This window comes from Ovis aries, chromosome 4 (assembly GCF_016772045.2).
Source record: "Ovis aries strain OAR_USU_Benz2616 breed Rambouillet chromosome 4, ARS-UI_Ramb_v3.0, whole genome shotgun sequence".
In the NCBI taxonomy this organism is placed as follows: domain Eukaryota; kingdom Metazoa; phylum Chordata; class Mammalia; order Artiodactyla; family Bovidae; genus Ovis; species Ovis aries.
The window spans coordinates 81,699,382-81,712,667 of NC_056057.1; positions in this window are offsets into that span (position 1 = coordinate 81,699,382).

Sequence of the window (13,286 nt, forward strand, 5' to 3'; positions counted from 1 at the left end):
GCTGGATGGCATCACTGACTCGATGGACGTGAGTCTGAGTGAACTCTGGGAGTTGGTGATGGACAGGGAGGCCTGGCGTGCTGCGATTCATGGGGTTGCAAAGAGTCGGACACGACTGAGCGACTGAACTGAACTGCACTCCACTGTCATGTCTCTAAGTGAGGATTCTGTTTTAATCTATGGGCTTCCCTGTTAGCTCAGATGGTAAAGAACATTCCTGCAATAAGGGAGACCTGGGTTCAATCCCTGGGTAGGCAAGATACCCTAGGGAAGGGAACTGCAACCCATGCCACTATTCTTGCCTGAAGAATCCCATGCACAGAGGAGCCCAGCAGGCTACCCTGTCCATGGGGTCTTACCATGTCCATGGGGTCTCAAAGAGTTGAACACAACTAAGTGACTAATATATACGAAGGATCAGTGGGATTCCTACCTCTGAGAATTGACATGCATAACCAATTCTGGAAAATTCTCTGCCATTATGCTTTTAACATTGCCTCTTTTCACTCTACTTTTCCTTTCTGAAATTTTACTCTGATGCATTTTAGACTGCCTAAATCTATCGTGCTTCTTGATTAAATTCTCTTTTACCTTTCAGGTAATTCCAGGTGCTACACTGCAGGTAATTTCCCAGATGTTATATTTTTGTTTATTGATTCTCCCTTCTACCATGCTTCAGTTCACTTCAGTTCAATCGCTCAGTCGTGTCCGACTCTTTGCGACCCCATGAGTTGCAGCACACCAGGCCTCCCTGTCCATCACCAGTTCCCGGAGTTCACTCAAACTCACATCCATCGAGTCAGTGATGCCATCCAGCCATCTCATCCTCTGTCAGCCCCTTCTCCTCCTGTCCCCAATCCCTCCCAGCATCAGAGTCTTTTCCAATGAGTCAACTCTTCGCATGAGTTGCTTAGTGTGATCTTTATCCTTTGAATTTTTAATTACAATTTTTTAATTTGTAAAAAGAAACTAAGTTTAGGTATTTTGTTTAATTAAATTATTCTATTACACAGCATCACATCTTCCATCATGTTTTATATTTCTTTTAAGTAAAATACCTAATGATCATGGATAATCTTGCTTTCTAGCATCTTTCAGATTGCTCTATCACTTCTAGTTCTTGGAGGGAATGGAGACATTGATGTACATTATTAACTGTGCCTGTTGACTTTCCTGTGGTGAATAATTATTTATCATATGTACAATGCTTTTCTTGCAAGAACATCTTAACATTTTTCAGGTTGGCTTTTTTTTTTTTTTTTTTTTTTTTGCCAAATGGTGATTTCTCACATAGAAGGTTACTCATTGTTCAATTCTAGTTATATGTAAACCAAAACTATCACAGACTCATCGTCAACTACAAACAAATGAACATGTTGGATAAACTATAACAACAGCACAGTTTTAAAAACCTATCTGAAAGGAAAGAAAAAAGGGTCTCTCTTTTATTCTCTGTAAGTCCCTTTAGCTCTGAATCCTTAATGGTTTTGTTTTTCCAAAATACCCAAGCATTTTACCTGTGTGAGAGCTGTGTTCGTGTTAATTTCTGAGCTGAGATTCTGCACTAACTAGAAGTGTTAATTTGACTGTCACTGCCCATGTGGCAGGCTGGAGGCTTATTTGTTTCTTTTTCTGCTCTTCCCTGAGCCCTGGGCAGAGCAAGCGTAGTGCCACTTTTCAAGTTGGTCCTGGTGGCTTATCTATGAAAGTCTTTCACAGAGTGAGTAACCTTCTATGGTTCAATGCTAGTCTCAGTTCAAGCACCATGCCTCATGGGGTCAAACTCCACATTTCCTCTCTACATGTGAGCATCAGTACTTCTCCCCAAGAATTGTAGGAAACCTTCCTAAATCTAATTACCACCCTCAGATCAGGCTGCCTCTATGGTAACTCTAGGACTTCTCTTTTCAGTTTTGGCAGCTAGAGATTCCTTTTATTTATTTATTCCCTTTGGTAGGTTTTAGAAACTGCTATGTTGTTATAAATAGTAATAGTGTTAGTCGCTCAGTTGTGTCTGACTCTTTGCAACCCCATGGACTGTAGCCCACCAGGCTCCTCTATCCATGGAATTCTCCAGGCAAGAATACTGGAGTGGGTGGCCATTCCCTTCTCCAGGGGATCTTCCTGACCCAGGGATCCTGGGTTGAGTCTCCTGCATTGCAGGCAGATTCTTTATCCTCTGAGCCACCAGGATTATCTGGAAGTCTTATGTTGCGGCAAAAGGTGCACTAGTTAAGTGCTCCACATTACTAGAACCACCTGGTGTTCTATTTTCTATGTAAGAAATCACCATTCAGGAAAAAAAAAAATCAACCTATCTTTACATTTATAGAAGTTTATTAAAACATTAGATTTTTGTAATGAGTAAAACCTGGAATACATATGTGAGTGTGTCAGGTGGCATCCTCCCCTCTAGGTAAGAGAAGTGCTCTCCAGCACATCAATCACTGTTTACTTTTTTGTGTGTCTTAGTCCATGGCCACATTGTTTTAAATCTGTGTTTCGATAACGAAACTCTTCAAAATTAACATATGGAACCACACTTTTGCTAAACTATTTACTTCTCATTTCTTGTTTCCAGGTTTAGTTTAATATTATCCTTCACTTCAGCTACCATACTTTGTAGAAAACGCGTTCTCTTGCAGAGCCAAAGAAATGTAAAACAAAAATGACACACACACATGTCCCAAAAGTATCCATCTGTTCATTCACCCTTCTGGAATTTAGGAATTTTTTCATATACTAGTATGGAGACTTTTCCCCTTTAAGACTCATATCTTTGATATCATGTGGGACCTGGTAAATCCATAATATATCCTGAGATAAGTTCCAGGGAGTAAGATAACATTTGCTATTTACAATTCATTCAATCCCCTTGACAATTGAGTGTTATTTTCCCTCTAAGAGAAACGTAACATGAATGAGGATGAAAATTAAGTGCTGGGAGTTGGCAAAATAGGACCTTTACGTTGGTGAATATTGAACACAGGGAGAGCGACAAGTGACAGCCAGCTAGGAATTATATTTCATGGGAAGGTACTTTATAGCCAAATATAGACAGAGGGGATTGCTGCTCATTGAAATCCTATTTTCAAATATTTCTTAAGATGGTTAAGAGATGTGTTTGTTTTCCTATAGCCAAAGACCTCCCAAACCCCATAGCACTTGTATTCCTTGCACAGTTCAAGACCAGAACATTTCCCAACTATACCCCCTCAGCCAGAAGCTGAGGCTGTGAGGTCACATCTTTCTCAGAAGAAAAATATGACAGAATAGCACTGAAAGGTGTACATTACCATACATAAAATAGATGACCAGTGCAAGTTTGATGCACGAAGTGGGGCATCCAAAGCCAGGGCTCTGGGACAAGGGAGGTGGGTTCAAGATTAGGGGGACACATATATTCCTGTGGTCAATTCATGTTGATGTATACGGCAAAAACCAACACAATGTTGTAATTATCCTCCAATCAAAATAAATAAATTCATCTTTAAAAAATTTAAAGAAAGAAAAGTATGAGACTAGAAATTTTGATCTGCTGAATTTGTTTCCCCACCCTAAGTATAGGTGATTTATCCAAGATGTACAAATAATGGTGCATTTTTGGTTCTCTATCGTAATCCTAAGAACTACAAAAACAACATTAAGGCAGCTTCTAATATATGAACAGGTTGTATTTCTAAAATGCGTTCATAAATATAGAAGCGAGAATGAAGGAAAATGCCAGCTCAAAAACTAGGTAACAATTTAGTCCTTTGACAGTCACATGATAAATCAGCCCACAAAGGATCAGTCAGCAGAGCAAAGTCACCTTAAGATGGCAGAACTTGGAACTTCCCTGGTGGCCCAATAGCTAAGACTGCATGCTCCCAGTGCAGAGGGCCTAAGTTCAATCCCTGGTCAAGGAAGTAGATCCCACATGCCACAACTAACAGATCCTGCATGCTGCAACCAACTAGTAATAAAAACTTTTTAAAGATGGCAAAACTTGAAGGTTCTAATGTTCTATGACAAGTGTATGCATGAATGAAATGTAAATTATTATGATTTGGCAATTTATTGATTGTTTTCATCATAATCTAAGCCTTGATCCAGCAGCCTTATAAGTTGTTCTAAATAGATTCTTAACTTACACAAAGGGATCATATCAGTGTTGCTTATAGAGAAAAGTAAGAAGTAACCAATGTTTTGAGGTTTTTTGTTTGTTTGTTTGTTTTTTTAATGGCCATGCAGTGAGGCATGCAGGATCTTAGTTCCTTGACCAGGGATTGAACCCACAACCTCTGCATTGGAAGCACAGAGTCTTAACCACTGAATAACCAGGGAAGTTCACCAAAATAACCAAAATTCTTCAGTTACTGAATTGTTAATACTTGCTAACAATTATTTGTAATTGTTAATAATTTCAAAATCATGTTATGATATAGTTCACACAATCCAGGGAAATTCATCAGTTAGCATCTTTGTTTTTTACCACTTCTTTCAACTTTATCAGGCAGGGTGAATTCTCCAGATGGAAACTTAGGGAGCCCCATGTTTTGCTTTGCTTTAACCATTTTAGCAGGCTTCCCAGGTGGCACTAACGGTAAAGAACCCACCTGCAAACGCGGGAGGCATATAAGAGATGCCTCAATCCCTAGGTTCAATCCCTAGGTTGAGAAAGTCCCCCGGAGGAGGGTGTGGTAACCCTCTCCAGTATTCTTGCTTGGGGAATCTCACGGACAGAGGAGCCTGGCAGGCTACAGTCCATGGGGTTGTGAAGAGTCAGACACGACTGAAGCGACTTAGCACACAAGCACACATTCATTTTAGCACTTAATTCTCAAATCTTAGAACCCGGTTTTAAGATAAAGCTTCTCTAACTCAGACCCTTCGCAGGCACAGTGTCTGGAAGGGTTACTGATTCCTCCTCGTTCTCTACTCTGTTCCCTCACTGTTCCCCCATTGTCCTGCCTTGTGAACTGTGGTTTCTGACCTGATCAGGCTTCTTGGGGGTGAGGTAGAAGGCAGCGGGGCAGGAAAATTTTGACTGGTTTTGTAATGAGAGGAGCCTTGATCTTGAAGTTTGTTTGGAGGCCGAAGCTCTCTTTCTCTGGCTAGCCCTCTGCTGACCTCTCCCAAGCCCCCTACTTCACTGGCCTCATTTGAATGCATCTCCCAAGACTTTGTCGTGTATTCCTGCCAACCAGTCACCCTCCTCACAGCAGCCCATCAGACAGGGACTCTGTAAGTCCCCGGGCCCCCAGGAAATCCTCTCAGGCTGCATTTAAGATGGTCTGACCAGCTCTCCCTAACTGTGAGCCACCTCTGGTCCATAAGAAATATGTGCCTTCCTCTGCTCTGAGGGCAGGCAGTCTCAGCCTAGGGCACCTAGCCCAGCTCCACTTTGAAGTTTTATAAGCACAAGTCAGACATCAGCCTATTGTATCTCTCTGACGGAGGAGAACACATAGCACATCAATTCTGAGTGGTCCTTGAAGCTTTGCTCTTCTAACCAAGCACTTGATGTGGAATGGAAAGCACCCAGTCCCCATACTGAGATGGGAATTCTCACTGCTCTGCTCAGTAAAGTCTTTCTTTCGTTTTTTAATCTTTACTGATTTCTTTGGCTGCATCCGTCTTGGTTGTGGCACATGTGATCTTCATTGCAGCTTGCAGGATCTCTCGGTGCCGCTCACGGGCTTCTCTAGCTGAGGCATGTGGACTCAGGATTCTAGCTGTCACTCTCAGGCTTAGTTGCCCTGCAGTGCGTGGCCTCCTAGTTCCCTGACCAGGGATCGAATCCTGGTCCCCTGCATTGGAAGGTGGATTCTTAACCACTGGACCCCCAGGGAAGTCCCAGCGAAGTTTTTCTAAAGTTTTTCTGTCTTAATTCTTGTCTTTTTATGATGTGAGGGAGGGGCCTAAGAACTATGAGACTCAGTTTTTTAGCATTTCCTTTGGAATCCCCACCATGTGGAATGTCTTAGTTTCCCTTCCCTGACTTCGCCATGCACTGCATCTCTGTATCTCAGTGGAAATTTCACGCCACACCTGGGGATGTGAATGGTCCTTATCCAATAACTCCAGCCCTCTCGATAATGTCTGTATAGAAGTTTTGGGGAAGACTATAGAAAAGGAATTCCCAAAGTTAAGTTTGTGAGCAAATTCTTTAGACAACTGAATGCTTTGTTGGGGGATGGTGAGGTGGGGAGTGAAGAATATGATTTCTGCTTGTGAGAGGGAGAAAGCAAACACAGATTGGAAATAGGGGAGAAAGTGCATGGCTGACTAACATAGCTTAAAGACCAAGATCTCTAAGGAAAAATACGTCTAATATTCAAGTGTAATGGCCTTCACATCCTGAACTTGAAGTCGGCTACGCATCAAAAACTCCTTGTTTGGATGATTTGTTGTTACTATCCAATCAAGGAAAGAGCCTTATTTCCACATTTGGATCTATGGCCAAAGCAAAATAAAGGAACAGCTGTAAGCTGAAGAGTAGAGAATGGAATTCAGAAGAAGCAGGAAGTTAGAGTCACAGGTGATCATTAGAATGTGAGATCCTGGGAAGTTGCCAAAATCCCAAGAAAAGCAATGAAATGAAGGACCAAGGCATCTTATCTAGATAATAAAGAGCAGAGAGACCCAGTTGACATCTGGCTTATGCATGCAAGTATACATATTAAAATGTCTGGAAGATGTTAACCGTGGTTATTACAGAATGGTGGGATTATAAAAGATCATTATTTTCTTCTTCATTTTCCCCCACTAATATATGTTTTTTAGATTCTTCTACCATGTTTTTGTAATTAGAAAAAAAGCAAATTGGAGTTTAAAGGGCAAAGCAAAGAAAAGAAAAAATATGAATCAGAACCAGGTGAGTCAAGGCGACAGGAATCCATGGGCCCTACACTGGCGAGTCCATCCTCAATGTAATGACCTGTAGGCCATTACACTTTTAAATGGAAAACAGTATATTTCTATTTTGTTTGATATGTGCATTCCTTTCTGAGATTAGGTAACCGGCATCCACCCTGATCAAATAATAAAAAATGAAAACAATAATTTTCAAAAATGTATTTCCCTTAAGAGCCAAGAAAGCTAAGGAACAAACATCAAACTGTAGTGACTTCAGTAAGGAAAATGTTCCCTTATGGGGCCACTGGATAGCAAAACACCACCTTTCCTAAGACATATCTTGGTGGGTATTGGGAAGGTGGGAATATTTTGGCCCCTAAGAACAACACTAGGCATCGTGATGGGGCTTATCCTCAGGTTCCATCCTGTTAACTGTTCTTTGATTTTCACAGAATCTTCCTCAAATGTCTAGCATTTCCTCAGTGGTACAGTGGCAGTGGGGGAGGGTGATTGCTTAGAAGGCAGGTCTTCCGATGATCATTGCAGCTGGTAGCCAAGGCTGTAGGTGCTAATGGATGGAGTTGTTTGCAAAGCTACTGTCACTTGTCAATGAGAGTGATTACCAAGAAACCACACTTGGAGAGAAGAGGTACATCTTGCCCAGTGTGAGGAAAGCCCATACCCTCCACCTCTATCAGAAATATAGATTTTGGAGGGGACATACCAGTGCCCTGACTCCTTCCAGAAAAGAGTTGTGGGTCAGACAAGTAGGGCATGCTAATAGATGGAGAGAAAAAGAAAGGGAAGAGAGAGAGAGGGCAGGAGGAGAACAGTGAAGAGCTGTCACCAGTTCAGTCTAATAATTTAAAAAAAAAAAAAAGTGGATAGAAGTGACACCAGATAACACAGTGGTACAAGCTTGGGCTCTATAGCCTGATTGTTTGAATCTAAGTCATGACCTCACAACTTACTGACCAAGAACATGTTTCTTAATCATCCTTATATGTGAAGTAAGGATCACTGGGAGCCTGTCTCAGAGGTTATTGTGAACATTAAATAAACTTTCTTGGGTAAAGTGCTTACCACACAATAAATGATTGATAGATGTCAGCTCTAAGGGCAGGTATTAAGGCTTGTGGCTGGGCTGTCAAGGCCCCCACCCCTTTATCCTAATTCCTAACTGACTTTCCTTCCTAGGGCCCCCCTTATTAACAACCAGGCACCAGTCTTCCTACCTCTTGTCTGAGATTGGAGTTCTTGATTTAATGAAAGTCATCAGAATTTGCCTGTTTCATCAACACTAAGCTGCCAGATCACCCAGACATTTTGCCCTGGTCTTCACCAGCCAAGAAGAAGGATAATTATGTAGGCTAAGTTTGTCCTTTAATCCACCCAATAAGCTCCCCAAACACGGTTTAGTATTAGCCTATGACTGGAAAAAGACAGCTTCTTTTCCCTTCTTTCTGAATGTGTGAAAGAAGCCAAAGATTATTTAACATCACTTTTGAACATAACATTATCTAAATGCAGTTAAAGAGTCACTAGTTCCATAAGAGGGTAGTGCATAAGAGATAACACAGGGAAAAGGCAAAATGAAAACAAAGCAAATTTTCAGGTCAAAACAGTTTGAGAAATGTTGGATTAAACCAGACGAGATAAATCTATTTATCATGGGAGTTCTCAGACTTTTCTACGGGCCTATGTAGATATGGAGGATTGTATTATGGAATACTGTATTTTCCAAATTAATCTGGGAGAACTTTTCAATAAGAAATCTTTTTTTAATGAGAAATATTTCTGTATTAATATTATTCTGAAGTTCTACTCTACTAACTTTAGGTGAAATTTTTAAATATATTTGATAAACTCTGTACAAAACATTTTGAGATGACATGGAAAAGGGGCAAAATATGATGAAAATAAGTCTCTTTGTAAGTTATTGTTAATAACAGAGTTTGTGATAGGAAAAGTCTAAAAGTAGTGATCCCAGTGAAGACCAGGTAAGAGGTTTCCTGAATCGTGTGTGTGTGTGTACACAAGTGTGTCCAAGGATGTATCTGTGTGTTTTAAAACAGAAATATTAGAGCTTTTAATTTTTTACATTATTTATTGTTTTGGTCCATGGTCTTAGAGGAGCATGAAGCATGGTATTAAGAATTGTTCTTGAGAAATGACCACCTGGAGGTTAGGAAAGGCAGAAGGAACAGGTATAAGTTAAATAAATGAGTTTAATGGAGAGACCAGAGTAATCATTTCTCAGTAGACAAAGTGGTTTTTCATGGCTCTGGCAGGAAAACAGCTATAGTAGGATTTCAGGGCACTTCACTTATAAAAAATTTTAACCTTTCAAAAAGTTTGAAACAGTTTTAGTTTTATAGAAAAGTTGTGAAAGTGGTACAGAGAGTCCCCACGTGCCCCAAGCCCAGATTCCACTATTATTATCATCTTGCACTACTATGACACACTTTTCACAACTAATGAACAAGTATTGATACCTTGTTATTCATCAGAGTCCCTAGTGTACTCAAATTCCCTTCCTTTCTATTTAAAACCCTTTTCCCTTTCCCAGGACACCACATTATATTTACTTACAGGTTTTTTTGGGCTCCTCTGGGTCGTGACAGTTCCTCAGACTTTGTGTCTGATGACTGACTCTGGCAGCTTTGAGGAGTGTCCTCAGGCATTCTGTAGACTATTCCTCAGTGGGGATTGGTGTGATGTTTTTCTCATGAGTAGCTGGGGCTTATGGGTGTGGGGGAGGGAAACCACACAGATAAATATATTCTCATCACATCATATTTTCAAAGCTGTCAAAGAGATGGTGGCAAAGACTGTGTGTTCACCAAAGCCTGTTTCTACTTTTACCTAAGGATATAGCTAGCCCACATTTAATAGTCTCCCTTGCAGTTAGTGAGGCCATTAACCTGAGTTCTAGCTCACAAAATTCCTATTCTGTAACCACAACAAACCTCCCTTGGATTTTCCATATTATTTCCTCATTCCTCACATGCTGGCCTAATGCAAAGACTTGAGTGGAGTAGTCTGAGACCCTGGAAAGTGGCAAAACAACAAGAAGGAAGGATGCTGGGTCTTTGAGTAACCCTGCAGAACACAAACCCAAGTGGGCTCCAGTACATTGAGATGGGTGGGAAGAAAAAGTTAACCTTGTCAAACCATTCAGGTTTGGGGCTTATAAGGAATAGAAGTTAACCCTCCCTGAATGAGAAGGAGACAATCAAGATAAAACTCTCTGCTGATCACAAGACTGAGAAGAATCCATTTTTGAGTAAAGCCCTTTTCCCTTTGTCATTCAGGCCAGGCAGGGTGTTTTCATAAAGAACCAATTTTACGAGCACCCATTCCTTTTAACAACAAGCGCTCCTGGTCTGGAGGACTCCCTAAGACACCAGATCTTTGAAGCCAATCTAACTGGATGCAGACATCGGGCAGAGGAGGGGGTCTTTCCTGAGGACATCCCTCCTGGCACACCCCAACCCCTACTGCCACACAGAGCCTGGGGACCTTTTGTGCCAAGGAAGGAAGCAGGAAAGAGATTTAGGGGGATATGTGTAAACGGATTCTTGAGTTAAAATAGACAAATCTGGTAACAAAGTCTCTGTGACTATGTTTCCCACACGGTGGAGAGTTCACACCAGGTCTGCTGTTGTCTCCGGAGTTCATTGTCTGGAAGGCTCCATCAGGAACTGCCCATGGACAGTCTTGTTACCTCAGCGTGGTTGAATAGAAATGGCTAAATGCCAGTGTCACCTGAAGGATGGGAAACTGAAACATCCATTCATTCCTACCTAGTTCTCCAAAGCTGAGTGATATAAAGAATCACCTGGGGAGAACTTAAAAATCTAGAATTTAGGGCTCTGCTTTCAAAGATTCTGACTCATGAGGTCTGGAGTCAGGCCTGGGAATCTACACTTTAAAAAACACTACAGGCTCTAATGATCAGCAAAGTTTGAAAGTGTCTGGTCACAACCATTTCCAGCAATCTACACTAATTTATTTCACTGCGTCAATCGCTTAAAATCAGCATGTACACCTGCACACACACAGACACACACACACAGACACACACACACACACACACACACACAAGTGTGTACACGCCATCGACCCATGCAAACTAAAAACCCTCCATTCACGCCACTATCAATTAATCGGTCTTCTTTCTGAGACAAGAGCCTATTATTTGAACTCCATCTCGAATTTATAGTCCATCTTTTCACTCCTGACTCCTTCAATGACCATCAGACTGTTGCGGAGAAAAAGTCTTCTCAATGTTTAGGATCCATAGCAGTATCTCCTGCCTGTAATTCTCTCTCCTTCAATTAAAAGGCTCTGCCTGCAATGATACCTTTTTGTTTTTTAAAGCAACAATTCTGGGAATTCCCTGACAGTCCAGTGGTTAGGACTCCATGCTTCTACTGCAGCTGGCCCTGGTTCAACCCCTGGTCGGGCAACAAAGATCCTGCAAACCGTGAGGCCAAAAATGAAAACAATTTTTTTTAATTTTATAAAAGCACAATTCTTAGGTATGTTATTGGGAAATGAATAGATTTCCAGTACACTCCATACAGTGACTAATTGTATATTATACATTTTCATTTGCTTTCCCAATTTCTCCCACCTGCTCTATGGGTCCTGTGAATTCTGTGTCAGACCTCTAATGCATTATGTCTGCCACCTTCCTCCAACTACCAGTAAAATCAATCTAATAAACCAGAAAGGGAATTCAGAAAGGTGAGGAACAGTTTTCTTAGGGAGGCTGTGTGGCTGTGCAACTCTGCCTTATTTCCTTTTCCCTTGTTGAAAAAATCATCTCTTCAGTCATTGGTTCAAACTGATTCCTGGGATGAAGGCCAACTTTGGTAGCTTTTCTCTTCAGAGATCATCGGCTCCAGCCTGGCAGTCACATCTCCAAGTCCTTTCAGTAGCCTGGAAGAACCTGGAACCCACCCTGAGAGGTGGGGATTCTTTTCCAGTCTTCAGATCCATTTTACTAACACATTTAATGGTTTTCCCGTATGGACCTCACATGAGTTAATCGAAAAGTAAAATGTCCTTTCTCACTTCTTAAATTTGACATGAGACTGAGGGGGTGGCAATGAATGAATTAATAAAAATATCTAAATTTGATGTTTCTTTTTTGTTTTCAAGTAGCTACCATACATGATGATCAAACTTTTATTGAGTCACCAGAAGTTCCACCAGAATGTTTACCATTCCAAATCAATCCATTCACCACATCCTCCACCCCACCCCAACACACACACACAAATGTACTCATATTTACCACTTAAGATTTTTTTAAAATAATTAGATTCACATGCAGTTGGAAAAATTCATAGAGCAATCCCATGTACCCTTCATGCAGTTTGCCTCAGTGTCTTCATTTTATGTAACTCAATTTCACTATTAAAACCAGGAAACTGAATTAGCACAATGTTATTATGCACAGTTTAAAAAAAAAAAAAATCTGCTTCTCTAGGCCAAGCCTCCTTCTCAGAAGCCACTGACTTTCACCAAACCAACATCAAGTCACACCAGCCCTCCTGTGTAAGCCCAGGTTAGTGGATTCAGTCAGATGTCTTGGTTTGTCTTTGAGTTGATTTAAAATTTGGTTCCACATATTTTACAGATCAGCGATTTGGATATGGTTTGAGGGGACAATTTATCACTGCCCATCTGGATCACTCCATCTCAACTATGGGGTCTCAAACCTGGCTGTACTTGGCTCAGGTGAGGGGAGCATGAGGGTGGGGTGTGGGGTCTTCTGAAAGCTCCCTTGACCCCACGCAAGTTCACAGCCTCAGCCAAGAAGACTCAGAGAACTGGGAGCTGGACCCCTGAGCTTCTCAGGCACAACTCCCTCTATGATGTGCTCTCTCCTCAGGTTGCCTCCATCATGGCTGCTTCAGGGAAGGTATACTTCTTACCTATCAGCTCAGAGCTCCCAACACATGTGGGAGAGACCAAGAGAGAGAGAGACACTACAGCCTCTTTATGGCCGAGCCTCAGAAGGCACGTAGCCTCAAGTCCACAATATTTTATTTATCAGGGTAGTTACCAAAGGCACAGTTTCAAAGACAGCGGATTTAAACCCCACCTTTTGTGGAAAAGTTGCAAAGTTTGGGAAGAATGTGTGAGACAAGAAATACTGCGGTGAAGATTAGGAAGATAAACCAGTGGATAAAAACTGAAGGAATGGTTCTCTTTTTTTCAAAACTGCTAAAATACATCATGATCAAAATTTTATTAAGTAGCTCTTTAAAATGTTTGCCCTCCTGCATTAGCACACCACCACAGCCACACACACACACACACACACACACACACACTCGTGAAGTCACACATCTACACATGTGTACAGACAGACAAAGTCCAATGATTTCAGAGCAGATGGAGACCAAGAAGCCATGGCAGTGAGTGTGCTC